The sequence below is a fragment of the Alligator mississippiensis genome, chromosome 4, assembly GCF_030867095.1.
Source record: "Alligator mississippiensis isolate rAllMis1 chromosome 4, rAllMis1, whole genome shotgun sequence".
In the NCBI taxonomy this organism is placed as follows: Eukaryota; Metazoa; Chordata; order Crocodylia; family Alligatoridae; genus Alligator; species Alligator mississippiensis.
Window position 1 is genome coordinate 178050322 of NC_081827.1, and position 23000 is coordinate 178073321.

Sequence of the window (23000 nt, forward strand, 5' to 3'; positions counted from 1 at the left end):
AGGCACCGTGCAATCGGAGATGTTATATGGCAGTAGAGATGTAAACCTGAAGGCCTGATGTTTCTGGAGGAATAGATATGTTAATCCTAGATGTCCTGATATAAATTCCACCTTAAGACAACTAATAGAATTGTGCACAATTCAGAAGTTAGTTCACTGTGGTTCAGTAGCCATTTGTTTGGTTTGGGTTTGCATGTGATTGCTCCCCTTGAGCTTTGCTGTGATATTTGAGGTAGAGTAAATTCCCAAAGCCAAATGACACTCAGAGAGAGAGAGCAGAGATTAAGCTGGATGTAATTTAAGGTTAAAATCATGTGAAAATGCCAAGTCATGCAGTTTCCACAAAATCATACTTCCTTCTGTAACACCTACAACTTTACCCATACTTTAAAACAACTTGGACATAAGTGGTCATTGCAATCATCACCATCACACATATCAGCCCTTACCAGGGATCAGGACCTCTCTGTGCTACATGTCTTACAAACATAGAATAAAGATATTGTTCTTGTCACAAAGAGTTTACAATCTAAACCTAAGGCAAAGGGGAGGAGAGGAGTACAAGGGTCATAGTGCTGCTGCCACTGTGATGAGCCAGGGAATATGTGAGAAGCACGGTTTGTGAAGTGATATCTCTTATTGGACCAACTATCTGGTTGGGAGACGTGTCAGACAAGGCACAAAAGGAAGGAACAAAACAATGTAGAATAATATGACAGGCAGTTATTTCAGCACACCAGAAGCCTGATCACTGTCAAGGTTTTGGTAGGCATCGTGGAAAAGAAAGATTTTAAAAAGAGTCCTCAGGCTAGCAGCCTAACTAAAGGGTGAGGGTGGGGGGATGTGGATTGAAGCACCAACCCTGGGCACTGATTTACAGGTGGCACAAAAACAGCAGCTGCTTCTTTCCCAACCACCACACACAGGTGCCAGCAGCCTGGCTATTGCACTGCCCTATGTGCCACCGCCACCCAGAGCACAGTACCACTCACTTATCCATCTGTCTCTGGTACCATGTACTGGCGATGACAACAGAATGCTAATGGCCTCCTGATACTGGACAGCAGCTAAAAATTGAGAGGAGACTTGCACTGAGACAGAAAACCACTGTGCCTCCCATTTACTGCCGTCAGTTGTATTCTATCACAGACCTGACTGATGAGAAGCAGTGCATCAATTTAACTGATACGAATTTAAATCCCCCAACTTTATATTCCTAAATGGTGTACAAGTATCATGTTTACAGTTTTATCCATGGGAAAACTAACTAATCCCTAGGTGGCACTCCTCTTCACTTGTCATGGTTTTTGTTCCCCATTTTCCCATTCTCTATACCCCTTCATCTTTAAGGAACTTACAAGGAGTTTATGCATCTTCCTATGTGAAAAAGGATTGTCAGAGAGCAAAAGTAGCTGGATTTGATCCTTTGTGAGAATGCCTAGGAAGAAGTAGAAGTAGACTCTGAAAAAAACTAAAAATCCATGTAAGGGGCCCTGAACGCCACTTGTGCATTTAAATTTAGCTGCAAAAGTGCTACTCAACTGCCTAAAAGTTGTTGGGTTTGGGCCCCGATGAATTATAGTTACCAGTGCTGGGAACTGAATAATGTTTTGGTGCTAGCTGGATTTCTGTGCTCAGGAGAGCCCAAACCAATACCACCATATTCCTCTGCTAGAAATACCCCTCCTATTCCACCTGGCCTCAGATCACATCACCTTTTCCTAATCACATGGAATCCAATGGCAGTTTTGACTGCAGAAGTAAGACAAATCTATAAGAACTGACATGCCAGCTCAGAGCAATGATTTATTTATTCTGGTATCTGCTTTCAACAAATAACAGTCAACACCCAAAGATTCAGAGAGGTACAAGAAACCCAATAATGGGCAATATGAAATGACATATCTACAAGGGATTTTGGAGTAATTAGGGCTAATATGTTCTGGAGCATAAGGCTTTGCACACTTCCTACAATATGAGCTGTGCCACAATATTCCAACAGCTCCAAACTATGAACTGACAAGATACAAAAGAGCCCTTCTGTGTTCTGAAGTTCATATTAATAACCGTTTTAACAGCTGTCAACATAATTAATTATGCAATATAGTAATGTGGTAGCAAAATGCACTGAAAATGGTCCAAATATCTATTTTGCATGATAAACCATAATAAGCAAACTGATCCAAAAGAAATATAATGGCTTGTCTAGAAAGTAAAATGTGGTTAAATTGTTTCGCTACCTGTTAAAATGACAGATCATAAGGGTTTCGAACAAATCTTTAGAATCAATCATATCAACTTTTAAAGATTTATAGTTAAAAAAATCTTTATTATTTTTAATACTGTTTTCAGTATTTGATACAGAGATGACTAAAAGAAAAGAACAACTGCCTTGTATTTTAGTCATTAATTTTTCAGTAGACTTTTAGAGACAGATCTTGACAACATGAACAAGTCCCTTTGATCTTCAAAAGCCTTGTAGAAGAGGTTAATGCTGCTGAAGGGCCATAGTTAGGTATGCAAATATTGACAGGTAATCATAATTAGGTCCGTCTACTTCAGGACTTTGCATATACTATTCAAAATTTCAGGTGCTGAATGTAAACACATTATTATGCTCAGGAAAAGTGGCCTGCAACAGATTACATTGGATTTGGAACATGTATTGCCAAACATTAAACAGTAAGATGAAAACTGGGGGCGGGGGGGAGCACTGCTTTGAAACAGATTAACGGACAGTTTCCATAGTTTATAGCTCCACCTTCATCAAGTAAAAGCCTCCCAGTCATTACCGAGTGAAGTCGATATTATATCATGCAGTTCTTCTCCCTCCTTTTGCAGGGCTAATTCCCAAAGTACATTATCAAGTGCCTTATCCAAAGTTACTCTAAATGACAAAAAAATAATTGGGTCACCTGAACACCACTGCAATCTCGTGTCTAATTTTTGTTTTCTACCACTCCAAGATCTTTCTTAGACACTTTGCAGGTATCACCTACCTTACCTACCACCATGATCTGCTGGCTGGGGAATTGGCTCTGTGGTCGGACCCAGAGGGTGGTAATTGGCAGAAGTCAATCATCATGGTGCCCTGTGACCAGTGGGGTCCCTCAAGGCTCTGTCCTTGGACCTATTTTGCTCAACCTCTTCATTAATGATGTGGACATTGGAGTCAGAAGCGGACTGGCCAAGTTCGCCAATGACACAAAACATTAGGGTTAAGCATCCACACCTGAGGGCAGGGGGGTAATCCAGGCTGACCTTGACAAGCTCAGTAAATGGGTGGATGAGAACCTGATGGTATTTAACACCGAAAAATGCAAGGTTCTCCACCATGGGAGGAAAAACCTGAAGCATGTCTATAGGCTTGGCAGTGCTACGCTGACTAGCACTACGGATGAGAGGGACTTGGGGGTCAGGATTAATCACAAGATGAACATGAGCCTTCAATGTGATGCTGCGGCTAGTAAAGGAAGCAAAACACTGGCTTGCATCCATAGATGCTTCTCAAGCAAATCCCAGGATGTCATTCTCCTGTTGTACTTGGCCTTGGTGAGGCTGCAGCTGGAGTACTGCATCCAGTTTTGGGCCCCACAATTCAAAAAGGATGTGAAGAAGCTTGAGAGGGTGCAGAGGAGAGCCACGTGCATGATCAGAGGTCAGGAAAACAGACCTTATGATGACAGGCTGAGAGCCATGGGACTTTTGCTCAGGGGTGACCTGATGGCCACCTATAAATTTATAAGAGGTGCTCACCAGGACCTGGGGGAATGTTTGTTCACCAGAGCACCCCAAGGGATGACAAGGTCGAATGGTTATAAACTCCTGCAAGACCATTTCAGGCTGGACATAAGGAAGAACTTCTTTACTGTCCGAGCCCCCAAGGTCTGGAATGGCCTGCCACCGACGGTGGTTCAAGCACTTACTTAGAACACCTTCAAGAGAAACCTGGAAGTTTTTCTTGCTGGGATCCTATGACCCCAGCTGACTTCTTGCCCTTGGGGCAGGGGGCTGGACTTGATGATCTTCCGAAGCCCCTTCCAGCCCTAATGTCTATGAAATCTACCTGGATTATTTTTGCTCATATTTATTAACTTGTATTTTTGGGGGTAAGAGTCATTTGCTTTCCTATCTGTTTCTCTAGCATCATTGCATCCCTTTGTATAGTTTTTTTTACTGTCTCTGGAGTCTGCAATATTTCCCATTTAATATCATCTGTGAATTTCATTAACATGCTGTTTACCTTTCCTTCCATATCATTAATAAGGATGTTTAATGAATCCAAGCTTAACACTGATCCTAAAAGGTGGTGTTGATCAGAGCGTAACTGTAGACACAAAACCTTTTACCGTTTTATTTTTTTAATCTAATCATTTTGTATGTGCTGCCATACCTATCTGAAAGCTCAACTTGATATGCAGCTGGACACACAACCCCCCTTATCTCTAGTGGCATTAACAGCTTAATCCATTTATGTTATTGTTTCACTATTGTCATGAAATAATCTCTGAGGATGCAATTGGATGTAGTTGCCCCTTAGACCACTTTACTGCAGGTTTAAAATGTGTTTCCAGAAAATTAATAGCAATAGTGTCAACCCTGAGACATCAACAAAAATTTCCCCATCAAAAACAAGATTTTTATAAGCCATTTTCAACACTGAGGTCCCAATTCCCTGCTATGTGACAGTTATGCTAATATAGAGTGGCAGCTACAGGGAAAAGGGGTTGGCTCCTTGGTCTCCCTCTCTCTGACTGTCTCTGATGTCAGGCGGAAAGCGAATGCAACTTCTGCCATGGGCATAAGTTCCATAATGAACCTGCACACAGATCGTTCACCCCTACCAACCAGCTATCTCTGGCCATTTGTACCACATATAGGGCTTCTATACATGTGCTCTGGGGTGGGAGTGGGGTGTTTTAATTACAGTGGCTCCCAGACACCATGTATTCAGCATCCCGTGTTTCAAAATGGCCACAAGGGCACTTTAACTAAAGTTCATTCGATGAGTTTTAGTTAAAGTGCCTGTGCCACCATTTTGGGTACATACCTGGGAGCAGCCTGCATGGCATTAATCCAGCTTTTAATAGTTAGAAAAAAATTCCATGAGAAAGATTATGGAAACTATGCAGAAACTATGTACAGCTGAAAGCATGATTTTAGTATCCCATAGGAAAGAGGAATAATATGTATTTTCTTTAAAATGTATATAGTGCTTTCATATTTAGAAGTATCTTAGAATCAGTCATGCACAACCTAACACTGAGATGAAAACAAAGTTTGTATGCCAAGATAGATGTAGGTGCTCAATAGGGGGTATGAATCATTCCAACTACTTCAAACCATCAAACTATCTAAAAATCCCCTATGGCATTGTGAGACTCAGGTATGAGAGTCTAATTGCTGACAAAATATTAACAAGCAGTTTCAAACTCTAAATTCAAGAACAGTTAAAAAAAGACATAATTTTGGCCCATGTAGAAAGACTGTGGGAGAGAACACCTGTTGTCTTATCTTTCATGTTAAACCACATAATACAATATGTAAGTCATTTGAGCTTTTGACACCTGGTTGTTAGAGTGCTGTAGGATTTTTTAAAGATATTTTAATATTTAATCAATGTATCCATACATGGTACATTAAAAGTTTGAAAATTTCTAAGCAGTAGCTTCTTGCAGGGATTTTTTTTTTTTTCTGGTGAGGAGTTCTTTAACAAGGTACTATCTCTTTTTTGAAGGACAATTCACAAATTCAGTATTCCCCACCTCATCAATGGGGACAGGACAGAATGGCTTCCTACTGGAATGGTACTCCTGGAATGGTAATATTTACATTCACAATATGAAATTCACAATTACTCAGAATGGTAGGTAAATAACAATGAAATATGTTTTAATATCTGCCTAATGCCCATCACCTACCCCTCATTAATTTTTTTTAAGCTAAATTTGGACAGGTGTTCAGTGTTCATACTATTTCGTTCCACCTCAGGTGGGAGAAGAACTAGCCAACACTGTTTACAACAGCAAGAAATAACTTTCTTTATATTTTTTGGGAACGTTACAAACTTTCCAAGAAGATGCCTTTTTTCTCCTGTCCTGCTTGTAATTTAAAAGTGTCTGAACACAGAAAAAGCCACCACATGTGTTTATGTTAGGACATTTGTGACAAGATGAGGGTTATAACTTTATAGTCAGTATAGTCAAAGGCAAATTGCATTCAACATTTTGTGTCTACACATGCAATTAATGCAATAAGGGCTTACTGGACAGTAAGTCTTTACTGCATCTACATAAGATGCTGACTGCACAGTAGTCTGAGACTACTGCAGAATAGCAGCACATGGCAGCAACAGTGACACAATGTTACTGCACAGTAGTCTTGGGCTACTACACGGCCAGCTTCACAACAAAGCCATTTGTTGATACTATTGCACAGTAACTCGGATTACTGTGCAGTCATTTAGCACTTGTTTATACACAACAACATTTCCTAACTTGGTTGTATAAACAAGTACTAAATGATTGCACAGTAATGACTGCGCAGTCAGCATCTCATGTAGATACAGCCACTGCGCAGTAAAATAGCACACAGTAAGCCTTCTTGGGAAGCATGTCTGCACATGCTGCTTGTTGGGAGCTAATTTTCTCCCAATGGGAGCAGCCCAATGCAGGGCTGCTCCAATTCTGCTTTGGCCCATTATGGCAGCCTGGGAGAGCTTCAGGCTCCCCCTGGGTGCTATCCCACTGGCTGGCAGGGAGCACAGGGCCAATCCCCATGCACACAGGGCCAGGAGAACTCTGCTGGCTGCAGTGGTCACCTGGCCCCTGAATATGGGGACAAGGCCCATGCTCAATAGGACGTCCCCATGTAGCTAAGGGCTGGTCTGGAGCTGTCCCACTTCTGAGGCAGCTGTCAGCCAGCTCCAGGCTGTGTAGAGACTTCCCCACCCAGCCCAGAGCTGGCCAGGAACTATCCTGCTTCTGAGACAGGTCCCAGCCAGCTCTGGGCTGGGTGGGGAAATCCCTGTAAAGCCTAGAACTGGATGGGACCTGCCCCAGAAGTGGGACAGTTTATGGCCAGGCCTGGCTGTGTGGGAAAGCAGGGAGTTCCCAAGTTCTGGTGCTGGTCAGCTCCCAGCTTCTGTGGGGATCCAGGAGCTAAGCAGCACTGGGACAGCGGGGGGAAGACAGAGGTGGGGAAGAGGCATGGGAAGGTGCACAGAGCTACCTTCCCTGGCCCTGCTCAGCTCCTATCTCCTGCAGGGAGCCAGGAGCTGAGTAGTGCCAGCTGGGAGCTGAGTAGCAGCAGGACCAGGGATCTAAGTTAGAAAATGTCTCAGTTAAAAAATGTTGTCTAAGTTAGGAAATACTTATGGATGCTTATGCAAATTTGCTCCTGGCCATCATTTACACATGCACTACTGTGCAGTTAGTCTTCAGACTAACACAGCTAACTATCTCTCTCCAGTTAAACTGGTCACACGCTTAAACATGCTTAAACTTATTCATACATGTACTTCAGTGTTTCGATGGGTTAGGGCCAGAGTCCCTAGTACTGTGTAAGACCCTCATACTAGAAATTAATAGTTCTGCCTTCTTAAGGTAATGTATATAAGCAGGACGTGTCTCTTGAAGCAACATCAAAACAGATGAAAATCATTTCATATTAAATGGGTCCATCATTTAAGGAGGGTTGCACCTTAAAAATATGACAGTACTTTTACTGATATTAAAACTAAATACTAATATGGTATGCAAACACCATTGAATGTCAATTGATCTGTAAAAATACATCCTACTTCTCTCTTAATTTCATTTTTTTTATTTGAATAGCAGAATGAGTAATTTCACTTGGTAAAACATATGGAGAGAAAAACTATCTAATAGACCTTTAAAAACTGTTAATCTAATCTAGGATCAGGGACACTAACATGAATTAATTATACCTGTATAATTATTGCATGGCATCACTAAATGACAAGGTTAAGTTTGACTGGGTGCCTAAACCATGTATTTTCATACTGGGTTTCTTTAAAGTTAATTTTGACTCTGAATTTGAGATCATTACAACATCTTAGTCATATTTTCACCATAAGCAACGTGTACTCTGAACTTTAATTTTAAATTAATGTGGTCTTTGTCTGGGAATAATAAGGCACCAATTACCATAGTCTCAATATAGGTGCTTTTATTCATCTCCTTTCCATATATAATCACAGGTACACAGTTTGACATAATAATATCTTGGACATTTTTTGTCTTCTGCCATAAAATGAAGAAAGAGAAAGTTAAAGTTAAGGATTTAGATGGTCACTTTTGTTTCCAGCTGGTAATTTAAATAAATGAATTAAAGTTGCTTGTAAAATATGCCAAGTCAAGTTCTGTATAATGTAGATTGATTTATTCATAATGGAAAGGCAGGTAAATCCACTAGATTGGACTCACAGGTGAAACAGGTTCATCAAATGAAAGAACAATCCTTTCTATATACTTGTTATATTTCCAATTTCATTGGGAAGAGTAATTTTTTTGATTCGGATAAAGAAAACTAGAATTGTAATAACCATGGGCACTAATGGGCTGATTTGTAACTACGACCATCAACCTTAAATTAAGGAGCTACTCTCTGCATAAAACTTTTGTGTTAGCAATGATAAACTGTGTTTTGCTATTTTACAGAGGCTTTGCAGTAGTTAGTTGAATGCAATTGGTTCTATGTTTATTTTGTGTATAGAAGCTTCCTAAAATGAAAATTTCAGTTTTCCTATGGGAAGCACATAGCCCACCCATCTCTATCAGGTCAGTTTATGCCTTCATGTACAACACAGTAGAACTTAGGCTAGCCTATTATTTTCAAAGTGCATATATTTACACTAATGCTTTCCTCCATCCAATATTTTAGGAGTTCATTAAGTCAATTACAAAAACAAAATGTGTCATAAAATACGTCCTTATAAGACAAAATGCACCAGATAGAGGAGTACAGCATGGCTTGTAGGAATTTTCAATTCAATTAACAGACAATCCCAATTTTATAGGGAGGCATATTGTATGGAGAACATAGGATAGGTCTCAGTCTACAGTGGTCCTTTTGAACTGAGCAGCTGAGCTGCAGAGTGATGCAGGAAGATCATTCTGGATAGGTTCCTACAGCATTTCTTCAGTGTTAAATCTTTGCATTCAAAATACACTACACCTCACAAAAATGAGCAGGTAAATTAAATGTAAACAAACGGTAATAACTTCTCCATTACCTTCATCTTCCTATGCAGCCTTTTACAGAAAATACAGAAATTGAGCATAATTGTTTAGATATCTTTTCCTGAGTTTTGATTTGATAGCCTGTAGAGCTGACACAATACTGTAAAGCCAGTGCTAATAGGAATTCATCAGCATTCTAAGTGTCAGCTTGTTTCAATCAAAATTCACACCAGTTTTTATTGAATATTTGCAATTATTTGCATGGAAAGGTGTTTCTTCAGAAAAATAATTGAGGAACAGCTGTTCTTTGCAAAAGCATCCCACATCTGTATGTGAGCATGGCTACTTGTGCATGACTGGACTGTCATTATTTTGTTCTCTAATGACATCTGTCATTCAATCAGGGTGCAGAAAAACACCAGGCAATCCAGGTGACCAGAATATCACATGAGTGAATGATAGTGATCAGAAAAAGAATTATTGGATGTGTTATTTTCAACCGGCTAGTAGTATGAAACATTTTCATTTGGGTACAATATTCTCTTTCTCTTCCTGGCTTGAGCTATTTTTGGAATGCCTCTATATCTTCTTATCCAGCTTCCATTTTCCACTAGAGAGCTAGCTTTAGTTAGAACAATGGCTTACATCAAAGGATCTTCTTTTCTTATGTTGGAGAATAAGCATCTCCTTGAACGTGCATTTTTTTCTTGTATTCCATTGTCTCTCCCATTGATGCATGGATCTATTTCCTTTGTTTTTTTGTACTGGGAGCCTTCATTGTTTTTGGAGTCTCCTGGAGAATGATCATTCAGGACGATTAAGAAGCACAAAAGAGATTAATAAGGTCCATTTTACTAATGAACACTGGACTCTAGTCTCAGCTGTAGTATTATGTAGGGCTCTTTCAGCTCTTTTAAGGGTCAGGAGTGGCTGGGACTACCAGGTTAGTACTAGATTGGAATCCTCTATTCTAGTGTCAGCAACACAACCTATGGGCCTGTGGAAATGAGGGCTCTAGTGGTGTTCTAGTACCAGGAAGCTTGGTCTATGCCCACACCCACGTTGGGTGGTGAGGAACTACACTGGGGCTGGACAGCAGGCAGCTGTAAGAAGCAGCAGTGGCTGAGCTGGAAGACTGGCCTGACTTGAACCAAGCTGGGCTCCTCCAGCCTAAAGCTCTGAAAGGTTGCCATATGCTCCTCTAGAATTCCTTCCATCAAAGGTAGTGCCTTCTTTGCTTTATATTTTAAATTTCTGGGAATCAATGCTAGGAAGTAATGTCCATCTTAGTTCCCTTTGGGCTCTTCCTATTACTCCTAGGGTGCATCTACTTAAGATGTTTACAGCGCAGTAGATTATAGATTCATAGATTTATAGATGTTAGGGTTGGAAGGGACCTCAATAGATCATCGAGTCTGACCCCCTGCATAAGCAGGAAAGAGTGCTGGGTCTAGATGACCCCAGCTAGATACTCATCTAACCTCCTCTTGAAGACCCCCAGGGTAGGGGAGAGCACCACCTCCCTTGGGAGCCCGTTCCAGACCTTGGCCACACTAACTGTGAAGAAGTTCTTCCTAATATCCAGTCTAAATCTGCTCTCTGCTAGCTTGTGGCCATTATTTCTTGTAACCCCCAGGGGCGCCTTGGTGAATAAATCCTCACCAATTCCCTTCTGTGCCCCCGTGATGAACTTATAGGCAGCCACAAAGTTGCCTCTCAACCTTCTCTTGCGGAGGCTGAAAAGGTCCAGTTTCTCTAGTCTCTCCTCGTAGGGCTTGGTCTGTAGGCCCTTAACCATAAGAGTGGCCCTTCTCTGGACCCTCTCCAGGTTATCCGCATCCTTCTTGAAGTGTGGTGCCCAGAATTGCACGCAGTACTCCAACTGTGGTCTGACCAGTGCCCGATAGAGGGGAAGTATCACCTCCTTGGACCTATTTGTCATGCATCTGCTGATGCATGATAAAGTGCCATTGGCTTTTTTGATGGCTTCGTCACATTGACGACTCATGTTCATCTTGGAGTCCACTAGGACTCCAAGATCCCTTTCCACTTCCGTGCCACCCAGCAGGTCATTTCCTAGGCTGTAGGTGTGCTGGACATTTTTCCTCCCTAGGTGCAGCACTTTGCATTTCTCCTTGTTGAACTGCATTCTGTTGTTTTCTGCCCACTTGTCCAACCTGTCCAGGTCTGCTTGCAGCTGTTCCCTACCCTCCGGCATGTCCAGCTGTGTTAAACATCTCATCATCTACAAGTGTGCCCCAATTAAGCTGGAGTAATTTTTTTTACTCCGGAGCAAGATAATACCTGTAAATACAAGTACTATCCTGCTGCAGCGTAAAAAACTAATCAGCAGCACTGTGTAGATGCTGCCCTGGCTGGCTGGGGCAAGAGGGGGTTTCAGTGAGGGGGCTGCCTGCCAGATAGCCCTGTACTGAAGCACCTTTCATAGTTTCATAGTTGGTAGGGTCGGAAGGGACCTGAGCAGATCGTCTAGTCCGAAACCCTGCTGTGGCAAGAAAGAGTACTGGGGTCAAACGACCCTGGCAAGGTGTTCATCTAGCCTCCTCATGCCCCAGCCAGCCCCTCTACAGCATGTTGAGCCAGGGGGCAGTAGCCCCAGACTGACAGGCTGGCACCCCAGGCCCCCTGCCAGCTGGGTCTCCTCTGACCTGGCTCAGTGTGCTGCAATCCTGGGTGGACATGCAAATGACAATAAACTCTGGAGTTAATTGCTCCAGATTTTATGCTCCTAGGTGCACATTCAAAGGGCACACCCAGAGGCAATAAACTTCAGAGTTTATTGCTTCACATTAATTGCATGTGTAATGCATATGTGCCCCCCATATCTTCATTCATGTGAGTAGTCCCAGTGAAGCCAAAGGGGTTACTCACTTGTGTGGGGACAGGGGGACTAAGGATTAGGAGGATTCATAATGACAGAAGACAAAAATAAAGGAAAATGAACAGAGGAGACCAAAGATGCGCCTGATCTCTGTTATCTGATATCCCATCACATTTCTGATCCTCCAAATTATACAGGGATTTTCATAGTTGTTCCACTTAAACAAGAGGTTGAAAAATCATCCTTTAATTAAGCCACTTTCTTGTACTGATTCATATTTAGGATACATATTTGAGGTCTAACCTAAGCTTTATGCAGGGTACATCAGTCCAAGATGACTTTAAATAAATATATATATATATGTTTGAATATTGAATATCTATCTATCTATCTCTATAAGGTGTTTGTGTATGTGGATATACACAATTCAAGGTGCATTTTCTTGTTCAGTTCTATTACAAGTGATAGTAACAGTTAGTATTAAACATGCATTGGTGCTCCTCTGTTGTCCAATAAATGTCTCAAAATGGCCAGAATACTGTCAGATATGTCTGAATGTGTAATCTACCTACTTCTCATATACAAAATTTATCTGTGTGCAGCATAGGAGGGCATAAACTTATCCACTGCTCAACCATCAAGGAGAATCTGAGATGGATGCAGAACAAGGCATACAGTACTAACTTTTCATTATGCCTGATGCTACTTTGGGAATTATCACTATTATATTACAAGAGCAGAAGCCTATCCAAGTGCCCTACACAAATTATACCATTCATTAGAAAATCCCATTTGATTAAGAGAAATAAAATCAAGAGCTTGATTTAAACAAATACAAGGCTCACAAAGTGTTATTACCTGTACCATGATAGGCCGAATAATTCCACCATGTGCATAATATATAGGTCATCTTCAAGAATGCTTATACTATCAGTCAATATAGAATCATATTGTAATGGATTTTTAACCTTAAACGTGAATTTCCTTGCTGTGGTCAGATTTGATTATCTTCAAAACAAAAGCATGTGACTGATTTAATTTTCTCAGTCTTCTTTTTTCCCCTCATGGCTGTATATGAAAAGAGATGTCAGTGAACAATGGTATTATACAGAATTTTTAGTTCTGTTTCTTAATCCATGCCTTTGCACCAGATGGTGTCAAAATAAGAGGGGGGGACATAATTAAGGGTACCCTTAAATTACTAAAAATTGCCATGTTTGTAAGGAATAGATGCACCTATTTAGCTCAATAAACCTTCACTCCAAAGTAAAAAACAAATTAACTAATTTTGGTGTTGACAAATAATGTCCACTTCCATGTTGCCTTTCACTGCCTGTGTTCTATAACTAGAAATGTCTCACTAGCAAAACAACAGATTTGTCTCTCGTCATTTCCAGGCTTACTAGAAACCTCATTTTTCCAGGTGTTCCAGTCCAACTTTTCAGATTGAAGAGTTCATAATCTTTGGATGAGGTAGTAGGGACAGTTAGGGCACTCAGACCGGGGAATAGGGCAGTGGCTATATACCAGTGTTATAGGATGCCACCAGCAGATAACTCTGGAGTTTGGTCCACAGCTGGTCCTGCACTCCCCCTCCTTTACTTTCCTGCCATGCCTTGTTGTTGAATGAATCAAAGAGGTTGCCTCATCCCATAGGGTAAAAGGGGCATGGAGGTCAGACCAGGTGTTACCATCCCTGTCTGCCTTGTCTTATTTAAGTCTCCATTACCAACTGGTTTAGTTCAGGCTCCTTTTCAAGGCCTCGGCTTCTCTGGTCTCAAGGTCTCTTGTTGCCCCCAGCCAACAGTCCTGTTCCAGCCCAGCCCTTCCTAAGTCTCAAACCTGGAGCCTTTGGCTCTTCTAACTGACAGATTAACCCTTAGGCCAGGCCTGCAGGATCTCTGCCTTCATTGCTCTGTCAGAGCCTTGGAGCAAGTACACTCTATTCTGATGTGGGGTCATGGCCCTTCCAGGGTCAATCACTGCAGAGTCCAATTTCCTTGGTGGTCTTCCATGCACTCTCCTCATCTCCCCTTATAGCCACACCTGGTCCACCAGTTATCAACAAGAGTTTAACCATTTGTGTCCAGAACTGCCTTCCCAGTGTGGGTTGCAAATAAAGTCCAGAACACAAAACTTCTCCCACCAGTCCACCCAGGCCCAAAAGATGAAAAAAAAAATGCAACCAGCTTACTGCAGCTGAGCTCCCTACTTCTTCCACTCTACATCTATTCAGGGACCTTACTTTTCTGCTGAGGGTATATCCCCTCTTCCTCATGGAGGCAGTCCCTTCCGACTCCCCATATATGCTTTGCCCCCTTGCTCACTTTCTGGGACCAGTCTTTATGCCTCCCTGGCCCTTTGTCTTTGTTGGTCACCTGGCTAGCACAGAAGGCTCTCATTAGAGGCTTGCAGCTTCTAGTAGGGGTGAGTCCACAGATTGACACCAGATGCATCTCTTCACCCACCTTCACTGATTTCTCATTCCTTCTGGCTCAGAAGGTCCTACTCTTAAAGGAACTTCAACCTTTGGCTCTGTCCCTCAGTCTCTTCCCAGTAACAGAGACAAGACCCCCTGTTATGGTCAGGATATCTGATTTTTATACACAACCCTGCCAAACATTTGCTGTGTGATCTGGGAAGAAATCATTCTATGGCTGCCTACACTACAACCTTTTACTGTACTTGTAATTGTGATGTGAAATGACTGATTTTTTAAAATGCCTGGTGTCCATGATTAGCACAGTCTTCAAAGAAGTCAAGACTCTGGTGCAATTATCTTAATAAGGACTATTTTGAAGTGAGGATTGGCTCAAACCAATGTATATCACCAAGTAAAGCAACTTCCCTTCTCCCAAGTCTCTAAATGGGAAGAAAATTCCAAAATTTACTGCACATATTGTAGAAGTCACCTCTATTTATCCAGGAGATGGTAACTCAGAAATCTATTTGGTTGGTCACTGAAAAAACAAAAACAAAAAGAAACCAGCCAGATTGCTGCACTATGTGGCTGTTCATGCCTGCGACATCCATAGCTATATAAGCTTTGAGCAAATGCCTAGCAAGAAAGTAAAATCACGATCATAAAACCAGGGAGAAAGACCAAATGAAGCCCCCACCCCCTCTCACATCAAAGGTCATTAACTTCAAATCTTATTTTTAAAATGTATGGAAGGACAGATTTCAGAGTGAATTTTCAGTGCCCAAGGGAGTAGGATTATGAAGAAGCTTGGAAATCTCAATTTAGCAAAAAGGTAACTAAAGCTACTGATACATCTTTTCTCTTTTCTTCTCTAAATAAGTATCAACCTTCCCTCAATTGGAGTTCTCCTAGCTGAGAGGAAAAGATGTTGATTAAAAGATTATATAAACCTTTTCACTTTCAAAAGATGTTGATTAAAAGATGATATAAACCTGCAGATGTTCTGAAACTGGATTCTGAGAAATTAGATGACTTCAAAAGTCAGAACAGAGCCAATTCACATAGTACTGCAAGGGAGGGGGAGCGTGGTGGGGGGGGCGGGGACACAGTATTTTGTTGATATCTAGCTCATTTGCATGCAAAGCATGTCATTGTCACTAGACAGAAAAATATCCCATATGACATCTACAAGCGATGAAGATTTTTAAAGCTAGAATATTATGTTTTCAATCTTTTCTTCATCTATTATTCTTACAGTGACTGAGATCATGCACATTAATGCCTACTGGCCTATTTTTGATGTGACAATACTTGTTTTTCTTCTCCAGAAAATCAGAAGGGGCAGGTAGAGTGATAATTTATTTATGGAATACAAGGCCTGAGCCAAAACCTATACCATACCAATAAAAGGACTCCTAGTGATTTCAAAAGGTTTTGGATCAGGCCCATAGTGGATATGTAGAAGACAGATCTGGCCTTAGAGACCCTTGCCTGCCTCCACTGTCTTCATCCATTGTCATCTGTTGTGTGCCTTCATTCTCTAGCTGATCACATTAAACTTCTGCAGGTATCTAGCCAATTTTGCCTTGGTCATCCAGGCGGTCTGGTCTTTTTTCCACAAAGAGCACTTTCTTTGGTATTTGGATTCCTTCCATTCTTTCAAGTGGCTCAGCCACTGTAGTCATTGTTATTTGTTCTCCTGTGCCAGGTTTGGTCTTTGTACAATTGATATAACTTATTTTTCATTCTTATGTCCCATTTTTATGTTATGGTATCATACTTCCGCACCAAAGATTTTCCACAGAATCTTTCTTTCAAAATGATTTAAGAGCATCTCATTTGCTTGTAAGAGAACCATGGTTTGACTGCCATAGGTTATACATAGCCTGACTATCAACTTGTTTACTTTTCCTTGGGATTAACTTGGGTGACAGAGTTTGTGCAATGCTCTATTTCCTGCTCTATTTAAGTAGGCTCTATTTCCTGCTTCCTTCTTCGTGTAATTTCTTCCTTTATATTCCCATTCTATACCATGTCAGAGTCTAAATACTTGAAGTGGGTCATTAGATAAAATTTGTGTTATTTATTGTTATGTGAGATCCCTGATTTACTGCTGTCCTATTTACCAGCAGATATTGTGCTTTATTCATATTCACTTGTAGTGTGATTTTCTTTGCTTCATTTGCTAGTCAGGCATACAGAGCTTCTATATCATTCACATTTTCACTTATGAGAGCTAAATACACAGCATATAAAAGGACTTCAACATTACGTTGTTGAATTGCCAGGGTAGAATTTATCCCCTTCCCCACCCCTGCTTGTTTCTTCCTACCAACCTACACAAGCACCTAAAATATCTGCCTAATGTTTTTCCTTCCCACAGAATCATTTTCATATGACATACGACAGACCAGCAGAGACACTTATGATCATGTATACTGATCTCATGCTGGCCACAGAAACTCACTGAGGAATTTCTGCATCAAATTCATAAAGTTTGATTGAGTGAGGTAAAGCATATAATGTACAAACTATATAATTAAAAAAATTAATGGGATGGAAAACCCATCATGTCTATGAGTATTCAAATGGTTAATCACTGTTCCTGTTAATCAGATATTCCTTACTCTTAGTTTGAACTGCCTGAAGCTTGTCTTCCCTTTGTTTTCCTCCTGCTTTCTGAACATCACTCTTGCTTCCTCATCTTGCTTTTATAGCTCATCTCCTACTCTTGAATTGTCCTTTCTCTCCTTTTTTGCCAAGTGATCCCCCACTCTGCAATTAATTCTTCCATAAATCTCAATTCTTTTCAGTTCACTTCCAATAAGAACAGTTCTGCCCTTAAACACTTGTGGAGTTTAGGTGTTGATTTGACTGGTTTATGTGCCTGTATCCAGGAGTTCCTGGGGCAGGTGCTGCGTGCAGCTTGCATTCTGGGCCCTACCCGTAGGGCTGGTCCAGGTCAACTGAGCCCCAGGGGCAGCACTGGAGGTCATATAGTGGGGATCTGTCCCACAGGCCATATGTTTGACATCTCTGTAGTAAAATAACAATAATTAATACCTCATGCTATTTTCCTCTTCCACATGGGTAGTCATGTGTCTGTTCAGTCTGCGGTGAATGTCTAAAACATTCTCCAGAATCCTTTGTTTAAGACACAGCAGCACTACAATTCAATTATTTTCTATGCAAAGAGCTTCATGATATGTCTGTTAGTTAAAAATGCCTGTTGCACTTAAGTGAACAGAAACAGCAGATCCAGAAATCCTAACCAAGGTAGAATAATTCAAGACTAACATGTTCTTCAGAGGCTGATGCAACCTCATTATTCTAATTCAACTATCTTAAATATGTCACTCTGACTACCTACTAAGATGGTCATTGGTAAATAAGTAAAATGTTTCCTTTGTCCATTTGCTTACTTCTATTTCTCTATTGCTATATTTCATTTATCTTCTCCCTCAGAAGAAGGCACAAGCAGCAAGAGACAAGTGTGGGGAACAGCATGCAGACCAAGAGCCTGGGTACCATGGGTTAATCTCTTGGTTACCACATAAAGCCTATGGACCACCAATTGGACAGCCCTGACTTAGACCATTCAACCTTTTAAAACCAAAATTTGACCTCTGGTCTCATGACTACATGTGAATTTGTTCTTAATTTTTCATATACATGTTGTGATCTTGAAAGTAATAAGGGAAGACTATCATTAGCTGGGGACATGCTAGAGTGAACTGATAATGCAAACTCACATGCACACTTCATCTAATGAAACTCAGTAAGGATCTGCTAAACCCTGTTTTTCATTTTATCCTGCAACCTTTTTGTGTCTGTTTAATGACCTGCTCAACCTTGAATGACTACAAAAATGATTATCTGCATTATCTTTTGGATTGAATAGCTGACATATCTGGAAGGGAGCTTGCTCGCTAGTGTATTGAGATGATTTGGTTAAAAATGTAGCTCAGATTGAAAAATAATGTGAGGCGTTTGTCAAAATTACAGTATGCCCTTAAGGAAACTCCCCTGACAATATCCAAAGGTTACATATAAACAAAACATTATACATATTTTGCAGACGACATGCATCTTTGGGTAAATCTATGTCATTTGGGGCCTTTGTGCATGTTGCACCAACTGCGAATAGTTTCACAACACTAAACAAACAGCTCTACTGGCTAATGTCAAATAGCACTCCAAAGCAATGAAACTCTAGAAAGATAAAGAATAAGAAAACATTACAGAAGAACAGTCCAAAATAAATAAAACATAAGATCCTAGATAAAGATAAACTATGCCCTCTTAATTTTCTTCTCCTAATTTAGATTCATAAACAAAAATGGCCACCTGGCCCCCTCCCTTCCTTGTGATTCGTACAATATTTATGCCCCCATTGTAATTAATATAATATTAAGTATGACGTTTTCTCCCTTAAGAATATACATTAATTGTTCAGGGCAAATAAAGGTCTTATTCAGATGACTGATAGCCTGATTTTATTTTTAAAAAGATGGGATTTGGTTCAGGTTCTTTTTTACTTACCTGTGGCTTATTTTGAAAAATCAGAAGTAACACAGTTGGCCTAACAATTAAATATATTCAAATTTACCCAAACCTAAGATGACCCTGAATTTAAGATGCCCCTTGTAATAAGATTCTATACACATATAATGTATAAATTTATTATATTTTTCCATGTATAGAATCTAATTATTGGCGTATCGCATTAAATTGGTCTACTCCCCCCCCCCCCTCCAACTACTGCAAGCAGTGAGGACACAGGTGATGAGGGGGGCAGTAATGGGAGAGGTGGGGGGGGCAGGCAGCAGTAAGGCAGTGAGTGGGCACACAGTAGGTCAGGTGGGGGTGCAGTAATGGGGTAGGCAGTGGGCAAGACAGTAAGAGGACAGGCAGTCAGGGGTGGTAGAGGAGGCAATAAGGGACAGTTGTAGGAGATGGTGGGGAAGGCAGTATGGCAAAAGGTGGTGGAAGGAGCAGTGCAGGACAGGATTTAGGGGGAAGGCAGTATGGAGGTGGTAGGGGAGGCATGCAGTTTGCCCCTGCCACCTGCCTCCCCCCATTTAACCCACCTTGTACCTACCTCCTACTGCCTCAGGCCCCTGCCCCCTTCCTCCAAATCTCTTTTCTCTCCTTCACACTGCTTCTGCCCTCTGCAGCCTCAAATCCCTGACACTTGCTTTCTCCATTTCCCACCTGCCTGCTCCTCCATACTCCCTCTTTGTTACAGTGCCAGAAGGCTCTGTACCTGCTGCAGCCTGAGGCACTGAGCATGGCTCCAGCCTGGCCCCATAGCAGCAGTGTGGAGCCAGCACTGCTGCTACACAGGTTGACTGGGACCATGCTCCATAGTCCAGGCTGCAGCAAGGACAGAGCTTGGTGGCACCTGAACAAAGGTAAAGGGAACTGAGGCAGGGAAGAGGGGGGAGAGATCGGGGGGGGGGGGACTGGATGCAGCCAGGGACCGAGGCTGCAGGGGAGGAATGGTCGGTGGAGCAGAAGTGGCAGGGGGCCGACAGCAGCTGCAGTTCCAGCCCTGACCTAGGATTAGGGCTGGAGCTGGAGCCACAGCAGCTGCCTGCCCCCTGCCACCTCATACTCCGCTCTAAGATGAGGGGTTTTACCGATCATGTTAAATAGGGAGAAAAGTCATCTTTTAATCAAGTAGATACAGTATATTTCATCACAATATTGATGGCATGAATGGCTACTTGTGACTGGCATTAGCTAACACTCCTTGAAACCAGTGGGAGGTAGAGTTACTGTATTTGCCGAGTATATTCCTTAAAAACTACTGCCACAGCTGAAACTCAAATAGAGAACCTTGTGATGCTATCTGGAGCAAGTGAGCTAAAATCTGACCCCAGCCAGAACTTGGTACACACATCTATCTATATCAGGTATCACAGATTGTAGGGCCAGACTAGATATATTTTGATCAGGAGCAAAACCTGAGGGGGCGAGTAGGGCACCCACTCTGAATGATGACTTAAAGGGGATTCCAAAATGTATATCCTCTCTCCCAGGCATCTTTGCTATGACAGGCACAGCCCAGCCATGGAAGCCAGGCAGCCCTGTGTCCAGTAATGTATAGAGGGGAGGGGGTTGAGTGCACTTTTGCCTCAGGAGGCATAGCTCCTCGCCCAGCGTAAGGAGAGGGAGGGAGTGAGGCACAGTCTCTGGGAGTCTGCATTGCTGGGCTGCTGCAGCTGAGTGCTGAACACCAGATGGAGCATATATTTTAGAAGAATCTTCAGTCATGTCAGAGAGAGAATCTAATACAACATTTGGTCAACAGCTCATTTTAAAAATGTATGTCCTGTTCCTAGTCTGAATTTACCTGGCTTCCACTTCCAGCTGTAGGATCCTGTTTTACTTTTGGCTGCCTATAGACAAGCTGGTTCGCATTCTAATTAGAATATGTCAGAGCAGACTCAATTACTCAAGTGTTCTAATGATCACAATTAACCAAGTCTGCTCCACGTTCTAATTACAACATACCAGTATCGCCTCTTCATCACGTGTATTAAGCCCCCCCACCATGTTTTAGAAGGGCCATGGGGGCACTTTAACTAAACATCATTGAATGAGCTTTAGCTAAAGCATCCCGTGACCATTTTGAAACTTGGGGAGGGGGTAGGGGCCCTTAATGCACATGATGATGAGGCTTTTTAATTAAAGCGGCTCTCCAGGAACCAATTGAATTAAAACGCACCCCCTCCACTCACCTCTGAGCAGGTGTATAGTCAGCTTTTGTTCACTAAAGTGAAGTAATTAATTTTCTGTTCTCTATTTAATCATTTATGAACTCAAATCAAGTCACCCCTTAAACTTTTTGATAAAATAATTACATAGACCTCTTGGAACTTTCACTATTAGGAATATTTCCCAATCCCTTAATCATTCTTGGACCTCTTCTCTGAACCTCCTGCAATTTATCAACATCCTTCTTGAATTACAGATCCAAAAACTAGGGATTTTCCAATATTAATCTCAGCAATGCCAAATGCAGACTTAGTATCACCTCCTAGTTACTATTTCCCTGGTCATAGATCCAAGGATCATATCAGTTCTTTTGATCCCAGCATTGCACCAGGAGGTCACATTCTGGCCCACTGGAAAAGGAAAACCTGGACATTTTTCATAAAATCTTCATATGCAATAAACAATTCAGTTTTACAGACGAAAGATCTCTGAGTAATTTTGCTAAGCATCCAATATTTTACCTGCATAGATGAATTCACAATCTTCTTGACCGTTAATCATTACTAGTCTTAACTTTATTAATTACATTTCCCAAATTTATTCTTTTTGATGATCTATATCAGCTGTGGGCAATGATTTTACAGAGGTGGATCTGAATGACCCAGCTTGGGTCTGAGGTGGGCCATCCATTGCTGCTGCTGCTATCACTTCTCCCCACTGCCTGGCCACAGCACAGCATAGTCAAAAGCCGCCTGCTACTAAATGCTATGAAAGCCTCCTGGAGAGGAGTATGGGTGGGATTTATGATAATGGTAAGCATTGGTTTAACTCAGCTTCTGTTGAGTACTTGAGTTAGGCTAATATTGAGTGATTTTGAATATCTAACATTACATTGATCACTGTACAGTTCAGTCTACATTCTTAGTGGACTTTTCCCACTGTAGTGATAACAAGGGTTGAGAGGAGGCAAATAGCCTATGCAATCTGGAAAAAGGATATAAAAAAAGTTAAATTGGTCCTATACAGGTAGGGTGTTGCATATGAAATGAGTAGTTTAGAGCTGGATGACCCTTTCAGCTCAAATTAGGTTATTTGTGACTCTTGCTCAAAAGCCCAAAGCTACAGATAATTTATATGGTATTTTTCCAGCATGTTATTTCACTTTACAGCATGAAAGAAAAAATACAATAACAGGAAATAATTCAACATCATGGCTTGATTTACTAATGTTCTGTATCTGCACAATGGCTGGTGTTTGTGGTAATGCTGCAATCGTTGGTAATTGCTGTAGTTCAGCATTGCACAATTAGCTTCACAGGTACTGAGATTTGTTAATTCGTTGGAATTTATAATAAGATGTTATTATTTTATGATTACATATTTGCAGGCCTCATGTCTTTGTGACTGTAGTGTCTTGTTTAGCAATCAAAAAATCTGGTGTGTCCATTTATATAAAACAAAAGGAAGATGCAGTCAAGTGATAAATTATATATTATTTTTTATCTGCTGGTAAAAAAAATTTCTGGCAAATAACTACAGAATAAAATAGTTTGATGGTAGGAAGAATTAACAGGATAGTGTAAACTGCAGGTTGCAAAAGATTCATTCTCATTTCCATTATATATTAACATCTAAATGTACCAGGCTTGATTTTTCAAAGAAATTATATTTGATTTTAAAACAGCCAGGCTAATGCAGTCAGAATTTCTTACAAAACTATTTCAAGAGGTAGTGGTGAGGGGAGAATATACTTAAAGGGTAATCTCTGTACTGTACTAAATGATATGGATTAAGATTAGATATCTTCCAC

General features: G+C 41.2%; 1 protein-coding gene across 10 annotated transcripts in view; it reads right to left on the bottom strand.

The window, feature by feature from the left end:
• Positions 1 to 23000, bottom strand: part of ERBB4 (erb-b2 receptor tyrosine kinase 4) — a 1202068-nt gene that overhangs the window by 224589 nt on the left and 954479 nt on the right. The gene's annotated exons all lie outside the window — the stretch shown is intronic.